At 44.4% G+C, this 24,584-nt stretch overlaps 1 protein-coding gene across 10 annotated transcripts in view; it reads left to right on the top strand.

Annotated features, from left to right (window-relative positions):
- TRERF1 (transcriptional regulating factor 1) overlaps positions 1 to 24,584 on the top strand; it is a 235,432-nt gene that overhangs the window by 140,436 nt on the left and 70,412 nt on the right. For all 10 annotated transcript variants that reach the window (XM_039467377.2, XM_074397803.1, XM_074397807.1 and 7 more), the window contains exon 4: positions 17,130 to 17,244. The gene's annotated coding sequence lies outside the window, so the exon portion shown is untranslated. The remainder of the gene's footprint in view (positions 1 to 17,129; positions 17,245 to 24,584) is intronic.

The following is a 24,584-nucleotide window of genomic DNA, read 5'->3' as shown; positions in this document are numbered from 1 at the left end:
TTACCATACCATGGTGGAGGTTTTTATTTCGTAATAGGTACGTACATTTGTCTAAAAGTATTTAGTTCGTCTTTAATTAGGAGCCACAAGTGGTCAGGATCATCACGCTGGCACCTCTCCAGAAAGGGCCATGTCTGATAAGTGCAAACACCCTTCAGGACCGCATCTCTGGCTGTTCCCTGTCCCCCAGGATCTAGTTTATTTCTCAGCTGTCCCGGCCCCTGGTCTAAGTCCTTTGCTTTTTCTCTTACTAAACGCTCTACCTTGTCTCCCAAACCCCGTCCTGACCTCCGTGATCCGTAATAGACCCTGGCTCCCAGAAAGCAGTATGGCAGTGAATCTGCAGCACCTCTCCTGCTTGGAGCCCAGCAAGTCCTGAATATGACCAGGAGAGTTCCTGAGGCCCACATACCCTAACAGGCTGAAATCCAAGGTCTTTCAAGGAAGCCCCCCCCCACCCACATATGCCTTCAGGGACCTGGCAAACCTTGCCAGCCTCTCCCATAGGTTCTCCCTCACATGGTCGCAGTGCCAGAAATCCCACACCTGGGGCTGAGCGAAGGCCTTTGCCTCTTCACGGGAGTTCCCTGTTCTGGGGCCCACATCCCTGGAGAGGGCACAACTGGAGCACATTTGCATCCCGGTAAGGGTTACTGGGAAGGCTCGGATTTACAGGCAGCAGATGGAGAGGGGCTGGGGGGAGAGTTAAAATGGTGCAGAGAAGACCCCCTTTCCAGCTTATGTAATCACTCCAAGGAAAGAGAGAGAAACAGAGAGACAGAGATGGGGCTTAGCAAGTGAGTTCCTGGCTGCTTGTCATATGAAGAAAACTGATGTGAACGACACTTTCCTCCTCTGCTTCCTGCCCTGCTTTTTTGTTCTTTGTATCGTGAATAATATGAATACAGGAGCCTCATACTTAAGAGTTATTTTTACAAGGTCTCCTCTCTGCTTCAGATGACTCAGAGCTGGAGCTTTCTCTTGAAGACGTTCCTTGGGAAGCACCAGAGAGATGCCGAACCCCAGGTGATCTCAGGGTCACAAGTGAGTGTCCTGGAAGTGGGGGCTGGAAGGAAAGCCTTAGTGAAGGCAAACCTTCCACTGATTCCCCTCTCTGCCCAGCCAGCCCTGTCTTTCTCTCACCATCTTTTCTTTCTTCAGCAGGCCTGCTTGCCAGTCTGGAAATGAGCAGAGGGCACTGCCCCAGGGTCGAGGCTGTAAGCTATGGGTAGATAAGGGGAATCTGTAGGCCCCAAAAGCCTGGTGGCTTTAGTCTGAAGGCAAGAAAACTATTCGGGCAACCAGACACTGAAAGAGAAGGAAGATTAGTAGAACCTATTTCATCTCTGTCCCCCATACTGCCTATGTGTTCCTGGAGAGTAGGGGCTGCCTCTGACTGTTCTTCCCAGCATGACTTAGCCCAGCACTAAGACCCAGTGCATGTGTGTGGAATCAATGAATTAATGCAAGGGAAGCCCCTTTCCCTGGGTAAAGCCAAATTACCTGGATGTGAGAACAACAGCGGCACACGTGCCTGTGGAGGATGGAGCATCTGTATCTGCTCCCAAAGGTGCAGATGCCCAAACTTGGACACGCCCAGTGTCAGCATTGTCTGCTTTGACCCATTAAAATCGCTCTGAGAGGCTGGAGAGGTTTCCATTTTACAGAGGAGAATGCCAAGGATCAGAGAGATTGGGTGACAAGCCAGGGGTTGTGCCTTTTGTAAGCGGCACAGTGACTCCACGATCCAGTGCTGTCTGGAATCCTCAGAAACTCTAAAGTAGGAGCTCCCCACTTCTGAGAAAGACTCTGTAGCTCTCTTTGGGACACAGCTGCAATGCCATCGATCTGGGAGAGCCAGCCTGGAGTTGAACAGGTGGGGCCCATCTCTCTGTGCCCAGCAAGCCTTGGAAGAAGGAGTGTGATAGGAAGGTTCCATCCAGACCGCTCTTCTCTGGCGACTCTGGGGAAAAGGGCATGATGAGGGGAGATGTCCTTTTTCCTCCTGTTAATCTGCTCTCATCCCTGACTTCCTTTCCTGCCGTCTTCTATCTGACCACACAGTCCCCAGCTTAAAACCAAGGTAGATGGGAAAGATTTCAAGTTGATCATGGAACTCCGAATGCCTTTTCCTGTAGAAGTAGCTGGAATGCAATGCTTGGTCTCCCCATGATACATCTGAAATAGAGGAGTCATCGCATTGGCCCAGTAGAGGATTTGGGTTAATATTGATGATTTAATTAATTAATTAATAATAAGCCAACACCCTCTCTTACTTGGAAGACTACAACAGCTCTCTCCACTCTTGGCCTCCTGTGGTTTGCTCTCCACATGAACAGTGAATCAGACCCCATCTCTTCTCTGCTCACAGCCCTCCATGATCTCTTTTGCCTATGGCCTGGCCTCCTGCCTCGCTGACCGCACCTATCGGCTCCCTCCACCAAGCTCATTCCACCAAAGAGCAGAAGGACACAGCTGCTATGTCCTCTGCCTGAGACTCTTTTTCTTCCCTGAGTCACCTGGTTCAGTCAGTTCATTCAGGCCTATGCCCAGATGTCACCCTTCTGGTGACCATGGATAGGCCCCACCCATGCTCATCACTCCTCTGACCCTTACCCTGCTTTATTCCCTTCATGACACTCATCACACCTGCCATGACTGTGTACTTGTATATTGTACTCGTATATTGTAAATATACACGTAATCACTAGAATATCAGCTCCACAAGGGCAGGGACCTTTTGTTTCCTGCTGTATTTCCAACACTAGAAGAGTGCCCAACACATAGTAGGTACAAGTATTTATAGATGATTAGATGAATGGACAATTGAATGAGTGATATATCTATATCTAACCAACAGCAGATTGTGGTTTCCATGCAGAATTTATCACACATTCCAAACATCAATGCCCAAAAGGAATTTCTTCCTTTCCTAGCCCTTGGGATTGGAATTTTTTTTTTTTTTTTGAGATGGAGTCTTGCTCTTTCACCCAGGCTAGAGTACAGTGGCCCGATCTCAGCTTGCTGCAGCATCTGCCTCCAGGGTTCAAGTGATTCTCGTGCCTCAGCCTTCTGAGTAGTTGGGATTAGAGACACCCTCCTGTGTGTCTGTCTAATTTTTGTATTTTTAGTAGAGACATGGTTTCACCATGTTGGCTAAGCTAGTCTCAAACTCCTGACCTCAGGTGATCCACTCACCTCAGCCTCCCAAAGTGCTGGGATTACAGGTGTGAACCACTGCGCCTGGCTGGGACTTCGTTTTAGTAATGAGTTTATAGATTATTCTGGAAACCAGACCTTCTTATTCTGCATCTTTGGCAAAAATAGACACCTGCTGTCTCAGAGGGTAGCCTCTCAGAGCTCTGAAGGCTTCTTGGGGTTGGACAAACGGTTGGGGATGGGGGTGCTTTGGTCTCCTTAGCCTCCTGTCTCAGCCTTCCAAGCAGCTGGGACTACAAGCATGTGCCACCACACCTCTCCTTTAACAGAGACAGGGTTTTGCCCTGGAGGTTGAGGCTGCGGTAAGCCCTGATCATGCCACTGCACTCCAGCCTAGGTGACAGAGTTCGACCCTGTCTCAATAAATTAAATAAAATAAAGTCATTTTTAAGTTTATTTAATTTTAATTAATCATCATTTAAATATCCATTTACAGCTAGTAGCTGCCATCTTGGACAGCACAGCTCTAGAAAGGCCGGGGCTGCTCGCACTTCAACGTGCATGTGAATTATCTGAGGATACCAAAGTCCGATGCAGCAAACTTGAGGTGAGGACTGAGAGTCTGTGAATTCCCAGGGAGGCTAAGGCTTCAGGTCTAAAGACCACACCTGGAGTAAGGTGATCTAAGTCTGGGACATAAAAAACATTTTGCACATAAAACACAGAGATGATATTCCTGTTGCCTGAAATAGCTTGTTGAAGACCACAGCAGCACAGAGTAGGGAGAGAGAAAAAGTGCGGTCTGCAGAGTCAGACAGGTACCGATTCGAATCCATTGTTAGTCAGCTCTGTGCCCTGGGCGCTTAGCCTTTCTGAGCGTCCGTTTCCTCATCTATAAAATAAAAGAGCTCATTTCTGCCTTGCAATGTGATTCTGAGATAGTGCGTTTGAAGGCACTGAATCTAGTGCCTGGCAGCCACTTGGCACCCCGTAGGTAAGTAGTATCAGTCATTATGGATTTATCCAAAGTAAAGGCGTTGTTTACACAAATCGCTCCTGCCTTTATTTAGGTTGTGTTTCTAGGGACCACCTATCTCCGAATCACCCAGGATGTTCTTTTAAAAAATAGATCCCTTTAGGTATATACCCAGTAATGGGATTGCTGGGTCAAATGGTATTTCTGGTTCTAGATCCTTGAGGAATCGCCATACTGTCTTCCACAATGGTTGAACTAATTTACACTCCCACCAACAGGGTAAAAGCGTTCCTATTTCTCCACATTCTCTCCAGCATCTGTTGTTTCCTGACTTTTTAATGATCACCATTCTAATTGGCCCGAGATGGTATCTCATTGTGGTTTTAATTTGCATTTCTCTAATGACTAGTGATGATAAGCTTATAAGTGGAAGTTGAACAATGAGAATACATGGACACAGGGAGAGGAACTTCACACACTGGGGCCTGTTGGGGGTTGGAGGGCTAGAGGAGGGAGAGCATTAGGAGAAATACCTAATGTGGATGACGGGGGAATGGATGCAGCAAACCACCGTGGCACGCGTATACCTATGTAACAAACCTGCATGTTCTGCACATGTACCACAGAACTTAAAGTATGAAACAAACAAAAAACAGGTCCGTGGGCCCATCCCAGACCTAATAAGTTTAAGTCTCTAATGGTAGAGCCCAGGAAGCTTCTTTAAAAAAAAAAATTTTTTTTTTTAATGAGGTAAAATTCACATGACATAAAATTAACCATTGGTCATTTTTTTTTCATGCAAAAAATTTTTAACTTTTATTTTAGGTTCGGGGATACATGTGAGGTTTGTTACAGAGGTAAACTTGCATCACGGGGGTTTGTTCTACAGATTATTTCATCGCCCAGGAATTAAGCCCAGTACCGAATCGTAATTTTTCCTGCTCCTCTCCCTCCTCCCACCTTCATCCCTCAAGTAGACTCCAGTGCCTGTTGTTTCCTTCTTTGTGTTCATAAGTTCTCATCATTTAGCTCCCGCTAAGAACATGGGGTATTTGGTTTTCTGTTCCTGTGTTAGTTTGCTGAAGACAATGGCCTCCAGCTCCACCCATGTTCCTGCAAAAGACATGCTCTCGTTCTTCATGGCTGCACAGTCACTTTAAAGTATAGAAATCACTGGCGTTTCATGCATTCATGATGTTGCGCAACCTCCCTCGGTCTAGTTCCAAGGCATTTTTGTCATCCCAGTAGGAAACCCTGCACCCACTCACCATTCTCCTCTCCCCGGCCCCTTGCAGCACTAACCTGCTTTCTCTTTCCATGCATTGGCCTATTCTGGATGTTTCAGATAAAAGACACCATGCACTGTGTGACCTTTTGTGTTTGACTTCTTTCACTGAACATCCTGTTCTCAAGGTTCATTCATATTGTTGCATATATCGGTGTTGAATTCCTTTTCATTGGTGAATAATATTCCATTGTATGAATATAACAGATTTGTTTATCCACTCATCAGTTGATGGACATTTGAGTTCTTTCCATCTTTTTAGCTATTGTGAATAATGTTTCTGGGAACATTTGTGGGCAAGTTTCTGTTGGATTACCTGTTTTCAGTGATGTGGGGTATATACCTAGTAGCAGAATTCCTGGGTCACACGGTAATTCCATGTTTAAATGTGTTGAGAAACTGCCCGTTCTGCCCTCCACCATGGCCACACCATTTTCCATCCCTACTGGCAATGCACAGGGCGCCAGCATCCCCACTGCCACTTGTGATTTTGTTTTTTTGGTTACGGCCAACCCGGTGGGTGTGAAGAGAAGCTTCATTCTTCACAAGTTCCCAGGATGGTTCCTGTGGACCTGAAAAATTGGAGAACCACTGCTTTGATGAGAGCTCCTCTTTCAGTGAGTTCAGTCAGAGTCGACCGCTCCCAGGTCCTGGGACTCCCTGCAGCAGTTCCTTTGTTGGGCTGGGGAAGCCCATCAGGGAATTGGAATTATTACTTCGTGTGCTATTGTGATAGCGGTTGCATTTTTTTTTCATGCATCTTACCGTCTCTCCTTTAGTAAGCACAACTGAGTAGAAAGGAACAGTTTGTATTGACTTGTCCTGGGAAAGCCAGATCAACACAAATGTCCCACCCCTGGTGTCCCCTGGGTTTCTGCAAAGCACCTTTACCTGTCCACCTGAGGCTAACCTGGAGGGTGGACAGGTAAAGGTGCTTCCAACATGACCTGGCCTTGAACTCTCCTGTTTCAATAAAATGTAATGTGGAATTTGTGTCCTACTGTATAATATAGCTGGGTCTGTTTTAACTAAAAATTAAAGGATTTTACTCCAAATAGTTAATGTATTTCAGAAACACATCGAGTTGATCCTGTGGCCCTGAGAACGAAAGTGATAAACCCAGGAAAGAGGATAGAGGAGTGTCAGGGGAGGAGGCCGTGTGGGGAGTACTTCATGAAAGAAATAGTCTTCCTCTTTAACAAGGAGGGTTTTATTTTCTTCTGGAATTTCCTCAAAATTAATCTCTAGAGTAGAACACAACATTTAAGTGATACATTGTATACGCCAGCAAAGGGAGCAAGGTCCTACTGTTAATATAACTCCCTGCACTGCTTCAAGATTGTTCTAGGACATAAGCCAAGAGCCTCTTCTTCAAGTCGGTGGTCTCAACCTTGGACACATATTTCAACCACCTGGCGAGCTTTAAACAGGGTGTTCAAGAACCCAGGTGGAACCCAGGCATCGCTGGTTTCTAAAGCTCCAGGTGATTCTGATGTGCAATCAGGATTGACTGCTGTGCCAAGCCATTAGACACAGCTGTGAAAAAAAACAGACATAGCCATGCCCTGATTGACCTTACAGTCTGACTGGAGAGACCAACTCGTTAATCACAGAATTAATTAATTACAACTATGATAAATGCTGCTGCCCAGTTACATTTCAGAGAGTTACAGACATCTTCCCAAAGCAATAGCCTGACAACTGAGTAGACACTAATGAGGGGAGAGCTGGGAAGAGGGCATCCCAGGCAGAGGGACTGGCGTGTGCAAAGGCCCTGGGGTAGAAAAGAGCCTGGAGTGTCTGAGGACTTGAAAGACATGCTGGTTGGAGCTGTGAGCAAGCGGGGGTGGGCAGCCTGAGGTTGGGGAGCAGATGGTGGCCTGTCACCCATGTTGGCCTGTGGTGAGTCCACCTGGCATGCTCTCAGCATTTGAGCTGCTCTGATATTGGTGTGAAAGACCCAAGCTTCTGTGCTCTGGAATGAGCTGATACATGAGGGCCAGTGATCTGCCTCTATCCCATCGTGGTTTGGGCAGGATCCCCTTCCTCCAGTGCATGAAAATTATTCTTTTCTCAGCCTCCATGGAGAGAGAAGAAGGGCATCAAAAGAAAGGAGAGATTGGTCAGGCACGGTGGCTGTAATCCCAGCACTTTGGGAGGCTGAAGCAGGTGGATCATTTGAGGTCAGGAGTTCGAGACCAGACTGGCCAATATGGCGAAACCCTGTCTCTACTAAAAATACAAAAATTAGCTGGGCATGGTGATGCACATTTGTAATCCCAGCTACTTGGGAGGCTGAGGCAGGAGAATTGCTTGAACCTGGGAGACAGAGGTTGCAGTGAGCCGAGATGGTGCCAATGCACTCCAGCCTGGGCAGCAGAGACTCCATCTCGAGAGAGAGAGAGAGAGACAGAGACAGAGACAGACATGTTTGGAGAGAGAATGGGAGTTTTCCTCACATCTGAAAAGCTTCTGGGCCTCACTTGAAAATTACATCTCCTTCTGTCATCTCCACATAGAACTCATTTGACAGAATGGCGGGTCCCTAGGTGACTGGAGCCTGAGATCATTGCAGCGATCCCTCTCTGCACTGTTTCTCAGATGCTCTGTAGAGCCTGTCCCACATTTAATTCTTCCTCCTCCTCCCCATTTTCCTCCATCCCCCTCCCCCTGCTTCTGTTTCTTCTTTTTAAAATCTGTGCCAATTTCTAATGAACTGTGGGTGGCATGGAGGGAATTCTTCACACTTCATTTGGTCCTGCTTCATAGTTTATATCCTGTGTCCCTCCCTTCCCCTGGCTGAACCCCCCCCCGTTCCTTGTCCGGTAGTTGTGAGCTGTTCTCTTTTCAGTGGCCTTGTGGCTGTAGAGAACCCCTCTTTGATTTGGGCTTTTAGATATTCATTTAAAGTGCTTGTTTCTGTGTATTCATTTCTTCCTTCCCGAAGACTCCTAATCTTCACTCTCCCTTAACTCCGATAGCAGTGTGGCAGGTGAGGCGGCATTTGTTACCCCCAAAGAAGGGAAACTGGGGTTCTGACAGCAGTGTGGGGTTTGGGAAGATTCTAGCCTTGGCTGGTGGCATGATGGATGTGACAGGTCCTTGGAAAGTCATACAGCCCTCTAGGACTGCCTCTTTACTGGTCGTATGGGAAGGAGATAAGATTTCTGCCCCTGTAAGGAGGTGGAGTGATGGGGTAAAGAGGGTAGGATTTGCTCCTCCACTCAGTTCTGTGACCTTGACTTCGTCAGTTGTAGAACAGTAATCCCTGCAGCTCCTCAGCAGGATTGCTGGAAATACTAGAGGCACTGTCTGGGAAGTCCCAGCGACACGCCTGGTCTGAATTAGACCTTTGGGATATGGTAGCTGTTACACCTCTCCTGCCATCTGGGATTAGGCTGTTTGTCCAAGAGGACCCCAGTCATTAGGGTGGAGCTGGAATTAGAACTAGAACCCAGGTCTGCTGACTTCAGGCCCTGAGCTCCTGGGAGGAGCTGTCTGTAAGCACCCTGGTTTTGTGAGCTGGATGCTTCTTGCTGTGGATAGTCCTTTCTGTACATGGTAGAGTGGTAGTTCTCAACTGGGAGTGATTCTGCAAGAGACACTTGGCAATGTCTGGAGACTTTCTTCATTGTCTTAGCTTGGGGGGTTCTACTGACTTCTAAGGGGTAGGGGCCAGGTATCTGGATTGTTCTGTGATCTCTCAGCACAGTGATTGGGGACCCTTGAAGGCACAGACCAAGAAACATCAAGTCATCAGGACCCTTGGTCAGTGACTGCTGACCCTGAGCCCTTGCAAAGTTGCCCTGCAGAGTCTCAGCACTGGCTGGGAAATCCTTGTGGATTCCTGTGGATTTCACATAGAGGGAAGGCATGACTATTCCCGCTCCCTGGGTATAGTGCTAGCAACAGCTGCCACTTATCCAGGGCCTAGTGGGAGCAGGGGCAGTGTGCTCAGTGAGGGACCCACGCTCTCACTGATGTCCCTGATCAGCAAGGAAGACACTGCTAACCTCATTTCACAGAATTGGAACAAGCGTATATGGCCAGTGAGGGGCAGGGGCAGATTTGAGCCCAGGTCTCCCTAGCTCCAAAGCTCACATGCTATGCATGAAATTACATGACCTTCCTTATAAAGCAACACCCCCATGGGGCTTCTCCAGCAATAATTTCAATAGAATGCTTATCCACATCCCTATGTCAGCATTGCCCACCTAATTTTGCCACCAGCAAAACTGAATTTAACGAAGGTAACCACTGTTGCAGAAAAAAAAGTAGATAAGCATCTTAAAACTGATCATACGTTGGGAGGGAGGGCAAGGGTGCCCCTGTTTTGGATGTCTCATGCCAGTTTGGGAAGGGAGAGAATTTAGCAGTTAGGCACAATATGTTCCTGATTTGCCCTAGTTAACTTCTTGGGTGCTTTGGGGAAAAACCTGTACATTTTTTTTAATGAGACAGTGTCTTGCTCTGTCACCCAAGCTGCAGTGCAGTGGTGCGATCTCTGTTCACTGCAGCCTCCACCTCCCAGGTTCAAGCGATCCTCCCACCTCAGCCTCCGAAGTAGCTGGAACTATAAACACAAGTCACCACACTTGGCTAATTTTTGTGTTTTTCTGGAGAGATAGGGTTTCACAATATTCCCAGGTTTGTCTTGGTCTCCTGGGCTCAAGCGATCCACCCACCTCAGCCTCCCAAAATGCTGGGATTAAAGGTGTGACCCACTGTGCCCACCCAAACCTGTACATCTTTAATGCCTGTCTTGAATTGTGATTGGAGCACAGTATGAGGTTAAGAAACAGTGCAATCCTTATTAAGAGCCTTCTCTCGTAGTTAGAGTACATCATGCTCCGTCCTGTCCCAGGACCTTTGCACAGGCTACTCGGTGTACCAGCCCCACCCTTGCTCTCTATCCTTCCCCTGCTGCCCTCCCTACTTTGCTTCAGTAATTTATTCTTAGAGCTCATATTAAAGACTAATTCCTTAGGAAAGCACTGCTGGCCCATGTCCATGTTAGTCTACCTTCTGGCATACGCCATTATGCATTAGCTATGTTTCTTTAAGGCACCATTATAGTTATTTCTAATTTGTTAATATTGGTTTCCTTCTCCCACTTGATTGTAAGCTCCATGAAGGTAGAGAACACATTGGTCTTGCTCAGGTGTTTTATGCCGAGTACCTTGCATTTGCCTAGTGCATACTAGGCATCAGCCAACACTGAATGGGTGAATGGATGAATTCCATTGGATGAATGGGTTGAGCTAGTTAATTTCATTTCCTTTCCTTTAGCTCCAGCCAATAATATCTTCCTAGGGAATTGTAATTATCTATTTATATGTCGCTCTTGAGCCTCTTTGAAGAAAAACCTATCTTTAGAAGCCTAGAGTCTAGCCTCATGCCTAACATATAGTAGATGGTCAATAAAAGTTGACCATATGATTATTTAAGACAAACTCTTGCCCGTAAGACAATCAGTTCTAAAGACTCATGAGAGGACCCTAGAGAGTTATTTTCACACATAGAGGGTAAGGTTGGTGAATTTATTCACAGAAACAGAATGAAGTGCATTCCTGCTTCCCACCCATGCCATGCTTAGCTCCTCGGTAAGGTCTGCTATTCAGGTTGCCAGTTGCTGTATTGACTTATTTGTACATAAACAGTTATTCCCCATAACCTTCCCTTCGCCAACATTCAGAGATAATGATATACAATCTTTGTAACATTACAGATGTTGCTTCAAAAACACTCTGTTGCTATAGGAATGTTTGTGATGTGCTTATCGCTAGAATTTCACGAGCAACAAACTCCAAAATTGCAGATGATTTAACATTTGAAGCAGGGACTGAGAGTGTATGTGTGTTTGCATTTAAAAAAAAAAAACAAACAAGGCTTTGAAAAAGGAAGTTTTCTTCTGCAGAGTTATCTTCTAAAGCTTAAAATAAGAACTACTTAAAAGCAGTGAATTCAGAAGAATGAGCATTTTCTCTTAAACATTCAAATGGGTGAAAATGACTTGTAATGCTTCCTTCAACTATTAAGGAAATAGGCAGTTAAAGGTTTTTTTGTTTTGTTTGTTTGTTTTTTTAAGCTGGCTGTCACAGACAAAGGATTTCTCATTTTAAAAATTATTTTATAGCATTAAATAGTAGGAATGCATACCAGCAGCCTTCTTGACATTTTGAAAATGATTTATTTTCTGAAATGTCCCAGTTCATTTTAATAGATGACTCTTTGTTCTTCTCATTCAGGGAGGAAGCTTCAGCCGGGGTTGCCATAGTTCGGGTTGGGAAGTTCAGGGTGGAGGAGAGAACTCCAGGAATAGCTTTCTGTGAGCCTCACACTTTGTTATCTTAACACATAGGGGGTGCCACCACCTGTCTCCAGACAACATGGAACCACACTTTCCCAAAGCTCCTGCTGTGGCTCTCCTTTCCAAAGAGAGACTGTCTGAACTAACTTTTTATAGTCCGGAGGGTGAATTTAAAATCATTTTTCTGTTAGGCTGGGCGCGGTGGCTCACACCTGTAATCCCAGCACTTTGGGAGGCCGAGGCGGGTAGATCATGAGGTCAAGAGATTGAGACCATCCTGGTCAACATGGTGAAACCCCGTCTCTACTAAAAATACAAAAAAATTAACTGGGCATGGTGGTGCACACCTGTAGTCCCAGCTACTTGGGAGGCTGAGGCAGGAGAATTGCTTGAACCCAGGAGGTGGAGGTTGCAGTGAGCCGAGATTGCGCCATTGCACTACAACCTGGACGACAAGAGGGAAACTCCGACTGAAAAAAAAAAAATCATTTTTCTTCTTAGCCTCCGTCTTTGAACCAAGATATCAACTAGACATCTTAGGAAAGGTCTGCAACGTTGAAGTCTTAACTATAGCAATGCTGTTCCTCAGCTGTGGCTCAGGAGTGGTGCTCTCTGCAAACTCTTTAGCGGTCCATGAGATCAGTTCAGCTATTGAGAGTCCGTGCTTAGTGACTTTCATGCCAATTTGACAGAATAATCTGTTGGATCGAATAACTTAAAAGTGAGCTTGGATCAAAAGAGACAAAGAAGGGCATTACATAATGGTAAAAGGATCAGTGCATCAAGAAGAACTATGCACCCAATGCAGGAGCACCCAGGTACGTAAAGCAAGTTCTTAATCACCTACAAAGAGACTTAGACTCCCACACATTAATAGTGGGAGACTTCAACACTCTACTGTCAATATTAGATTAATGAGACAGAAAATTAACAAGGATATCCAGGACTTGAACTCAGATCTGGACCAAGCAGACCTAATAGACATCTACAGAAATCTCCACCCCAAATCCACAGAATATACATTCTTCTCAGCACTGCATGGCACCTACTCTAAAATTGACCACATAATTGGAAGTAAATCACTCCGCAGCAAATGCAAAAGAACGGAAATCATAACAAACAAACTCTCAAACCACAGGGCAATCAAATTAGAACTCAGAATTAAGAAACTAACTCAGAACCGCACAGCTTCATGGAAACTGAGCAACTGGCTCCTGAATGTTAACTGGATAAATAATGAAATGAAGGCATAAATAAAGATGTTCTTTGAAACCAACGAGAATGAAGACACAATGTACCAGAATCTCTGGGACACATTTAAAGCAGTGTCTAGAGGGAAGTTTATAGCAATAAGTGCCCACATAAGAAGCGAGGAAAAATCTAAAATTGACACCCTATCGTCAAAGTTGAAAGAGCTAGTGGAGCAAGATCAAAAAGACTCAAAAGCTAGCAGAATACAAGAAATACCTAAGATCAGAGCAGAACTGAAGGAGATAGAGACACAAAAAAAACCCTTCAAAAAAATCAATAAATCCAGGAGCTGGTTTTTTGAACAAATCAACAAAATAGACTGCTAGCCAGATTAATAAAAAAGAAAAGAGAGAAGAACCAAATAGATGCAATAAAAAACGATAAAGGGGATATCACCACAGATTCCACAGAAATACAAACTACCATCAGAGATTACTACATAAACAACTCTATGCACATAAACCAGTAAACCTGGAAGAAAAGGATGAATTCCTGGACACTTGCACCCTCCCAAGCCTAAACCAGGAATAAGTTGAAACCTTGAATAGACCAACAAGGGCTGAAGTTGAGGCAGCAATAAATAGCCTACCAATCAAAAAAAGCCCAGGTCCAGACAGGTTCACAGCTGAATTCTACCAGACGTACAAAGAGGAGCTGGTACCACTCCTTCTGAAACTATTCCAAACGATACAAAAAGAGGGAATCCTTCCCAAATCATTTTATGAGACCAACATCATTCTGATACCAAAACCCGACAGAGATTCAACAAAAAGAAAAAAAAAAAAAAGAAAACTTCAGGCCAATATCCATGAGGAACATATATGCAAAAGTCTTCAATAAAATACTGGCAAACCGATTGCAACAGCACATCAAAAAGCTTAACTATCATGATCAAGTAGGCTTCATTCCAGGGATGCAAGGCTGGTTCAACATACGCAAGTCTGTAAATGTAATCCACCACATAAACAGAACCAAAGAGAAAATCCACATGATTATCTCAATAGATGCAGAGAAGGTCTTCGACAAAATTCAACAGCCCTTTATGCTAAAAATTCTCAATAAACTAGGTATCGAAGGAACATATCTCAAAATAATAAAAGCTATTTACAGCAAACCTACAGTCAATATCATACTGAATGGGCAAAAACTGGAAGTATTCCCTTTGAAATCTGGCACTAGACAAGGGTGTCCTCTGTCACCACTCCTATTCAATATATTATTGGAAATTCTAGCCAGAGCAATCAGGCAAGAAAAAAATAATAAAGGATATTCAATTAGGAAAAGAAGAAGTCAAATTGTCTCTATGTGCAGATGACATGATTGTATATTTACAAGACGCTATCATCTCAGCCCAAAATCTCCTTAAGCTGATAAGCAACTTCAGCAAAGTCTCAGGATACAAAATCAATGTGCAGAAATCACAAGCATTTCTATACACCAATAACAGACTAACAGAGAGCCAAATCATGAGCAAACTCCCATTCACAATTGCTACAAAGAGAATAAAATACCTAGGAATATAACTAACAAAGGATGTAAAGGACCTCTTCAAGGAGAACTACAAACCACTGCTCAAGGAAATAAGAGAGGACACAAACAGATGGAGAAACATTCCATGCTCACGGTTAGGAAGAATCAATATCATGAAAATGGCCATACTGCCCTAAGTAATTTATAGATTCAGTGCTATCCCCATCAAGCTACCAATGAGCTTCTTCACAGAACTGGAAAAAACCACCTTAAACTTCGTATGGAACCAAAAAAGAGCCCACATAGCCAAGACAATCCTAAGCAAAAAGAACAAAGCTGGAGGCATCATGCTACCTAATTTCAAACTATACTACAAGGCTACAGTAATCAAAACAGCATGGTACTGGTACCAAAACAGAGATATAGACCAATGGAACAGGACAGAGGCCCTGGAGGCAATGCCACACATCTACAACCACGTGATTTTTGACAAACCTGACAAAAACAGGCAATGGGGAAAGGATTCCCTGTTTAATAAATGGTGTTGGGAAAACTGGCTGGCCATGTGCAGAAAGCAGAAACTGGACCCCTTCCTGACACCTTACACTAAAATTAACTCCAGATGGATTAAAGACTTAAACATAAGACCTAACACCATAAAAACCCTAGAAGAAAATCTAGGCAAAACCATTCAGGACATAGGCATAGGCATGGACTTCATGACTAAAACACCAAAAGCACTGAAAACAAAAGCCAAGATAGACAAATGAGACCTAATTAAACGCCATAGCTTCTGTACAGCAAAAGAAACAATCATTAGAGTGAACTGGCAACCAACAGAATGAGAAAAAATTTTTGCAATCTACCCATCTGACAAAGGGCTAATATCCAGAATCTACAAAAAACTAAAGCAGAGTTACAAGAAAAAAAAAAAAAAAATCCCAAAGTGGGCTAAGGACATGAACAGACACTTTTCAAAAGAAGACATATATGAGGCCAACGAACGTATGAAAAAATGCTCATCATCACTGATTATTAGAGAAATGCAAATCAAAACCACATTGAGATACCACCTCACACCAGTTAGAATGGCAATCATTTAAAAATCTGGAGACAACAGATGCGGGAGAGGATGTGGGGAAATAGGAAAACTTTTACACAGTTGGTGGGAGTGTAAACTAGTTCAACCATTGTGGAAGACAGTGTGGCACTTCCTCAAGGACCTAGAAATAGAAATTCCATTTGACCCAGCAATCCCATTACTGGGTATATACCCAAAGAATTATAAATCATTCTATTATAAAGACACATACACACGTATGTTCACTGCGGCACTGTTTACAATAGCAAAGACCTGGAGCCAACCCAAATGCCTATCAATGATAGAATGGACAAGGAAAGTGTGGCACATATATACCATGGAATACTAGGCAGCCATTAAAAATGATGAGTTGTGTCCTCTGTAGGGACATGGATGAATCTGGAAACCATAATTCTCAGCAAACTGACACAAGAACAGAAAATCAAACGCCGCATGTTCTCACTCATAGGCGGGTGTTGAACAGTGAGAACACATGGGTACAGGGAGGGGAGCATCACACACTGGGGTCTGTTATGGGGGAGCCAAAGGGACAGAGGCGGGATGGGGAGGTTGGAGAGGGATAACATGGGGAGAAATGCCAGATGTAGGTGATGGTGGGGTAGAGGCAGCAAACCACATTGCCATGTGTGTACCTATGCAACAATCCTGCATGATCTGCACATATACCCCAGAACCTAAAGTACAATAAAAAATAAAAATTTTTAAAAAGTGAGCTTGCACTTTGTATCAGTATCTTTTCATTTCATTTTTTTTATCAGTTCATTTTTACTATATTTGATGAAAGTGGCCTGGCCTGGTGGCTCCCAGCACTTTGGGAGGCCAAGGCGGGTGGATAATGAGGTCAGGAGATTGAGACCATCCTGGCTAACACAGTGAAACCCCGTCTCTACTAAAAATACCAAAAAAAAAAAAAAAAAAAAAAAAAAAAAAAAAAAAAAAGTAGCTGGGCGTGGTGGAGCATGCCTGTACATAGTCCCATAGTCCCAACTACTTGGGAGGCTGAGGCAGGAGAATTGGTTAAACCCGGGAGGCAGAGGTTGCAGTGAGCCAAGATCACGCCACTGTACTCCAGCCCGGGCAACAGAGCGAGACTCCATCTCAAATAAATAAATAAATAAATAAATAAAAGTGTTCATCTGCAATGGTTTGGAAATTTTTTTTAAAAACTGATCCTTCATGACAAGTTGAGAAGTTCTATGCCAAGGCTGTAAGCTGCTGTATCTCCCCTGTAAGGAAAGTCAGCTGTGAATGAATGCGGGGAATCACAGCACTTAGCAAATTATATTATAATGAAACTCAGGTCTCTCCCTGTCTCTCTCTCTGACTGTTTCCCATGTGCAGGGACTGCGTGCAATTCATCTCTGTGGCCTCATTCCTCACTGCCCTGTCTGGCACATTGCAGGCCTTTGGAAACGTTTGTTGAATGCATGCCTGTCTGCTTCCTTGTTACCTAAGAGTGGGTGAGGACAGCCTCAGGAATTTCCCTGGGACTTCTGGTAGTGTCTTCTGCAGGAGGTGATGGAGAACTAGGAGCAACTGATGAGGAAATGACCTTTCCTCCTTCTTTTCCCCACAGGACCAGGTCTCCTCTTCCCACCTGTCCAGCAGCATGAAAGCAGCATGACTGGCCGACCGCAGGAGAAGCCCCCAGAACCAGGCCCCCAACTGAGCCATCTGCTGCAGAGGTCAAGGTGAGCTTACTTTCCTTCTTCTGGAAGGCTGAAGAATTTTCATTTTAACACATTCTGTATGCATTTGTAATCCCTCACTATGCGCTAGAAGAAGGAGGTTTCCTGGGATGAGGGTAGACTTAGAAAGTACCTGTCAGCCTTATAGGTTAAAGCGTGCTCACTCTGGTTAAAGGAAAGGCTGATATGGAGCAGAAAGGATTGAGGGGAGTGTCTGGAATGGAACTCTTATTCTTCCACCATTACCTGAATCTGGGATCTTAGATAGATCTTTTAGGATGGGGCATCCGGGGAATTTTGAATGAAAAAAATCTCTGAGACGCTATAGAATCGGAAAGACTACTCCGTCCATGATCTGACTCCCAGTACCTGCCAGACAGTCTTCTGTCTCACACAGAGTCATAAGGGGCCTTAGACAATCAGTCAGGCCAGTTTCCAGCCAGGATTGGACAGTTAGTTCTTAGAAAGCTCTGTCTGCTGGTCTCTGCTCTGCCATTGGGAACCACAAAGATTTGGCTTTCAAAGACTCTTCCACATGCCTCTCTCATTGGGTTTGAAGATTTGAAGATTTGGCTGCCGTGACTCCGTCTTTCTTTTTTGGGTATAAATTCTCCCTAGAGACTGGTGCCAGTCACCTTGTCCTCTCGTTCCCTCCTTGTTGGAAAGGGCTTTAGTGACCTCCAGCATCTGCCTTGCTGGTTGCTCATGCAACCTGCACCATCTCCAGTAGAGAATCATTCATTCACCACTCATTCTTCAGTGGCTATTTACAGGCTCCTTTGTGACAGGCACCGTGCTAGACTCTGGAGATAAATCAATGAACAAGAAAGACAGGGTCTCTGTCTTTTAAGACAAAATAGGTTTAGGTCCTCAGAGAGAGTTTGAAATATGCATTGAACTACTTCCATGTGCTCCTTTTTTACGTTTTTATCTCTGCAGCTTCTTTCTTAAATGTCCCATAAGTGCTTGAAAAAAATTTAAATATTGGATATAGTTTTCTATATGCCATCATTGAAAAATAAGTTAGCTTATTGTGTAGCTCAATTCATCTATAATATACCCTTTTCTGATTTTGTCTGATTATCAATTATTGAGAGAATTGTGTTAAAGTCTCCCACTGGATTTGTCAGTTGCTCCCTGCAATGCTGACATTTTTGCTTTATATATATTTGAAGTAAAGCTATTTGGTGCGTAGGTGTTTAGAATTGGTGTATTTCATTGATGAATTGGGATTTATTTCTACCATCTTTATATGCATTTAATTTTTTCCACCCTTTCTTTTAGGTTGAGGCATTTTCCCCCCCTTATTCTGTTTTCCATCGTCTTATTTGGAATTTATACAGCCTATGTTTGTTATTTCTGGGGTTACCCAGCTAGCTAGCTGGATAGATGATTGATGATAGATAGATAGATAGATAGATAGATAGATAGATAGATAGATAGATATTATTAGAGACAGGGCCTTGCTGTGTTGCCCAGGCTAGCTTCAACCCAAGTGATACTGTCAGCTCAGCCTCCTGAGTAGCTACCTTAGCTTTTTTCCTTCCTTTTTTTTCTTTTTTTTTCTTTTTTTTGGAGACAGAATCTTGCTCTATCTCCCAGTCTGAAGTACAGTGGTACAATGTCTGCTCACTACACCTGCATCTCCTGGGCTCAAGCAATTCTTCTGCCTCAGCCTCCTGAGTAGCTGGGACTACAAGTGCCCACCACCATGCCCGGCTAATTTTTGTGTTTTTAGTAGAGATGGGGTTTCACCATGTTTGCCAAGCAGGTCTCAAACTCCTGACCTCAAGTTATCCACCTGTCTCTGCCTCCCAAAGTGCTGGCATTACAGGTGTGGGCCACTGAGCTCAGTCTATTTTATGTTTTTCATTTCTTTGTCTCTCTGTGCTGAACTCTGAGTAATTTATTCAAATCTATCTTCGGGCCAGGAAAGTGGCTCATGCCTCTAATCCCAGCACTTTGGGAGGCTGAGGCTGGCAGATCACCTGAGGTCAGAAGTTTGAGACCAACCTGGCCAACATGGTGAAACCTTGTCTTTATTAAGAATACAAAAATTAGCTGGGTGTGATGGTGCACATCTGTAATTTCAGTTACTCTGGAGGCTGAGGCAAGAGAATCACTTGAACCCGGGAGGCAGAGGTTGCAGTGAGCCAAGATTGCGGAGAGCCAAGATTGTGGCACTGCACTCCAGCCTGGGCAACAAAGCCAGACTTTGTCTCAAAAAACAACCAACCAAACAAAAAACTATCTTCTCTTTAACTAATTTATTCCGTGTCTCAAATGCTGTTTAACCCATCACTGGATTTTTTCTTTTTGCTTTCTTTGTCATTTCTAGAAGTTCTGCTGGGTGATTTTTCTGGTCTCTCATTTCTTGCTCTTATTTGAAAATGTTTATTTCTTTAAAAGATTGAATTTGCTACTTAGAAATTTTACAATTTTGTGTCTTGTAATTCCCACATCTGAAGTCTTTGCAGGTCTGATTCTGCCATTTGTTGTTTCTGCTAGCTAGTATTCATAATGCCTTGTTTCCTGTGACTTGCTCATTTTTTTCTTGGCGTTTTATCTTTGGGAATTATCTGAGGTGTGGGTCGAAGCTGGCTTTTCCAGAGAGGATTTGCATTAACTTCTATTGGTTGTCTGGTGGGTACTACCAACCAAAAGTTACTTTAAATTAATTTTCGAATTAAGGCTTTTCTGGCTACCTAAGTAATATCATTCAGGCTACAAACCTGTGTGAAGTCCAGCTATGGTTACACATTTTCAGGAGAGATTTTTTTGACCCCCATTCTGCTCAGCCCAAGGTCAGGTTTCCCTTCAGTCTCTTTCTGTGTTGTGTGTTTATTTCTCATTCACTAAGTGGTGTGAATTCTGTGGCGTGGAGTCCCAGCTTTATGGAGGGGTCTCTCTAGGCTTTTAATCCTGTGCTGCTGTCATTGGGAAACTTAGAATCTCCAGCTTTCAGCAGAAACCCTCAGAACAAAAACCAGCTTTGATGCCAGCTCACCTCCCACTCCCAAGGTTCCTGCTTTGGGTTTGTTTTGGTCTTTTCGTTTGTAAGATCTCAGCAATGTGTATTCAGTCTTTGTATCTAAAACTGTACCTAGCGTATTAGTTCTCTGAATTAGGAGAGTCAAGTAAGGTATCTGGTCTGCCACATTGCCAAAATTCATCTTTTTCTTCTCCACAATAGTCTTTTGGGGCAGGAATTTGCATTTCTTCTTCACAGAAAAGTGACCTGAAACTCAGAGCGGATATGTACTGGCTACAGCCATAGGCCTAGCGGGTGAAAGACTAGGAGAGAATATGTCCTTCTCCTCTCGTCTCTCCCCATCTTCCCTCTCCCCAAGATAACTCTTGACCACTGGCGGGGACAGATTTTATTCTCGCAAAGAATATGAGTTGCTACCAAAAGGCTTTAAATAGCGGAACAGCTTTGTACCATTTATTTATGAATCTATTGTTTATCTTCCTTGAGGGAGGAAATGACTTCTGCATATTTTGTGGCTTGTTTGTCTGGCAGTCACCAGCAGCTCTCCTGCTTCATCCCCATTCTGGAAAAGGGCTCCCGAACCTGAAGGCAGATCCCATGTACTTCTTGTCCAGACCCTGGCTTCCTTTCCTCCTCATGCTACTCTCTCCTTCTTCTCACCTTCTTCCCTTCCCTCTGCCTCTTCTTTCTTTTCCGCCTCTCCCTATCCTTCCTGCGACTGGCTTTTCTTTTTCATGGTGGTATACCTTTTGTTGGAGGGAAGTCTATAGAGCACAGTGATTTGGCTTGGGGGCTTTGAGGGGCAGGGAGAAAGAGCTGAGTTTGAACCTAGCTCTGCCAACTAGCTGAATCTCTCTGGGCTTCCATTTCTTCATTAGTCACGTGGATAGACAGTGGCTAGAGCTGTTTAGGGCCTTGATGAAATGATGCCTGTAGAGCTTGTAACACAGAGTTTGGACATCATTAGCACTTGGTCAGTGGTGGTTCATGTGACTATGATTGAGAACAGACCACTTCAAGGCCAGTGTTATTGTTGATGATGCTTTTTCTTTTTCTTTTCTTTTCTTTTTTTTTTTTTTTTTTTTTTGAGATGGAGTCTTGCTCTATAGCCCAGGCTGGAGTGCAGTGGCACGATCTTGACTCACTGTAACCTCCACCTCCTGAGTTCAAGCGATTCTCCTGCCTCAGCCTCCTGAGTAGCTGAAACTACAGGAGTGCACCACCACACCCAGCTAATTTTTTATATTTTTAGTAGATATGAGGTTTCACCGTGTTAGCCAGGATGGCAGGATGGTCTCAATCTCCTGACCTAGTGATCCGCCTACCTTGGCCTCCCAAAGTGTTGGGATTACAGGCGTGAGCTACCACACCCAGCCGGTGATGCTTCAGCTGGTAAAGCTTTTAAATTGACAAAGATGATTTATTAAATGGGATGAAAATAGAGGCAGAGGTCTAATGTAGATGTGGGAATCCCAGCTTTTCTATGATGTTCTTTGAACTGGGGTGTTTTTAAAAATAATCTGAGGGGACCAGGCACGGTGGCTCACACCTATAATCCCAGTACTTCGGGAGGTTGAGGAGGGTAGATCACAAGGTCAGGAGTCCAAGACCAGCCTGGCCAGTATGGTGAAACCCCATCTCTACTTAAAAAAAAAAAAAACAACACACACACACACACACACAATTAGCATGGTAGCATATGACTGTAATCCCAGCTACTCAGGAGGCTGAGGCAGGAGAATCACTTGAACCCAGGAGGCGGAGGTTGCAGTGAGCCAAGATTGTACCACTGCACTCTAGCCTGGGCGACAATATAAGACTCCACTTCAAATAATAATAATAATGATGATAATAATAATCCAAGGGAATATAGAACACACTGGTCTGGCCAGTGTTTATGGAGGATGTAAACCAGGGATTCTGAAAATGGGGCCTAGACCGCCACACTCCAGATCTTGGGACTCCTGCTGAGCTGTGCCCTGTGTCCTGGTGCCATGGTGGGGCTGGAGCTGCATGTACACTGTGGTCTAGAGGTTTCCCTTGCAGGAACCCCAGATCAAAGGATGGCATTACTGCTCTGAGGACGAGTTTTCAGCAGTGATGGGGCTGGAGGAGGAGGGTCTTCGATGTCCTTTAGCTCTATTCTTATGGCTGGCATGAGACTTTTTACTTTTCACACCCTCTTCTAATAAATGGCTTTACATTACACCTGGATATGTGTAATTTCCTGATTTGATATCTATCAGGCAACAATGCCTGATATTTTTTTTTTCAATGCCTGCTGTTCATAGTGACTCTGGGCTTTGTGTAGTGGGTAAGTAGTATAAAAGAATGCATAAAGTTGCGTGAACCTAAAACTACTCTAAAATTAAAGTCTATTAGTCACAAGAAGACTTTATAGCCCAAACAATGCATAAAGGATAAAACATCTTCAGAAGATCGTCAGGTACTCAGAATGGATATCCAAGACGAAGAAGCGCAGTGACCTTGAGTGGTCAGGGAGGGCTTCCCGGATGAGGCTGGATGAGGATTTGAGCTGGTCTTATGGGGCAGCCAAGGTGAGGCTGCTGGAGGAGGAGCCAGGAGCCTCATGCATCCTGGGTTTAGAAGAGGTAGAAACCGGGGTTTACAGAGCCCCACAGATGGCATTTGTGGTCTCTTTTAGAGCACTATCTCCTATTATCAAAAACCCTGAGAAGTCCTGCAGCTAACATCTGACACCAGGTTTCCAAAGTGTGTTTGACTACTCATTGCTGATGAACTTGGAGGTCTTGAATGAGTTTCCACATGGCTTCTGTCTCTCTGACTAATGCTTCAGCTCATCTGGGCTACCAACTGACTTTATAAAACAGGGATTGGCAACTTTAAAAGTTCAGCCTCTTGGGAGCACCAAAAAAATTATCCAAGCTCACGCCAGTTAGAATGGCGATCATTAAAAAATCTGGAGACAACAGATGCTGGAGAGGATGTGGAGAAATAGGAACACTTTTACACTGTTGGTGGGAGTGTAAATTAGTTCAACCATTGTGGAAGACAGTGTGGCACTTCCTCAAGGACCTAGAAATAGAAATTCCATTTGACCCAGCAATCCCATTACTGGGTATATATCCAAAGGATTATAAATCGTTCTACTATAAGGACACATGCACACGAATGTTCGCTGCAGCACTGTTTACAATGGCAAAGACCTGGAACCAACCCAGATGCACATGGATGATAGACTGGACAGGGAAAATGTGGCACATATACACCATGGAATATTACGCAGCCATCAAAAACAATGAGTTCGTGTCCTTTGTAGGGACATGGATGAACCTGGAAACCATCATTCTCAGCAAACTGACACAACAACAGAAAATCAAACACCGCATGTTCTCACTCATAGGTGGGTGTTGAACAATGAGAACACATGGACAGGAGAGGGGAGCACTACACACTGGGGTCTGTTGGGGGGAAATGGGGGAGGGACAGTGGGGGGTGGGGAGTTGGGGAGAGATAGCATGGGGAGAAATGCCAGGTATAGGTGAAGGGGAGGAAGGCAGCAAATCACACTGTCATGTGTGTACCTATGCAACAATCTTGCATGTTCTTCACATGTATCCCAAAACCCAAAATGCAATTAAAAAAAGAACAAAAAAAAGGGTGAAGGTTTCTACAGGGATTAAGCAGAGGCATTGTCAGAGTTAAAGAGGGGGCTTCTTTGTTCTCCCAGCCTCCCGAGATGATGTCCTGAACATTTCCAACCCAGCCAAGCAGCCAAGCCTATTTGCCTGAAGTTAAATGCCCAGCCCCACACTACCCCTCGTTCTCGCCAGCAAACCTCAAAGTCTGTTAACAGCCTCTGTCCTGATCATGATTCATCCTTCCTGCCCCTTCTGCATTCGGGTTACTCAGAGCTGTGAGCCAAGAGTGATTACTAATGCCATGCAACTGGCCTTGCCCATGGAGAGCTACCTGGTAGATTAAATATTATTATTATTATTTTTTTTTTTTTGAGACAGAGTCTCACTCTGTTGCCAGGTGCCAGGCTGGAGTGCAGTGGTGTGATCTCGGCTTACTGCAACCTCTGCCTCCTGGGTTCAAACAATTCTCCTGCCTCAGCCTCCCATGTAGCTGAGACTACAGGTGGGTGCCACCATGCCCAGCTAATTTTTGTATTTTAGTAGAGACGGGGTTTCACCATGTTGGCCAGGATGGTCTCGATCTCTTGACCTCGTGATCCGCCCGCCTCGACCTCCCAAAGTGCTGGGATTACAGGCGTGAGCCATCATGCCCGGCCAATTAAATATTCTTCATCAGATGATGCCTCAGGTTGAGTTTTTTTGTCGGCTATCCTTGTACAGTGCAAACA

This window comes from Saimiri boliviensis, chromosome 4 (genome assembly GCF_048565385.1).
Source record: "Saimiri boliviensis isolate mSaiBol1 chromosome 4, mSaiBol1.pri, whole genome shotgun sequence".
In the NCBI taxonomy this organism is placed as follows: Eukaryota; Metazoa; Chordata; class Mammalia; order Primates; family Cebidae; genus Saimiri; species Saimiri boliviensis.
The sequence above is the reverse complement of the archived record's forward strand: the minus strand, read 5'-3'. Positions and strand labels throughout refer to the sequence as shown.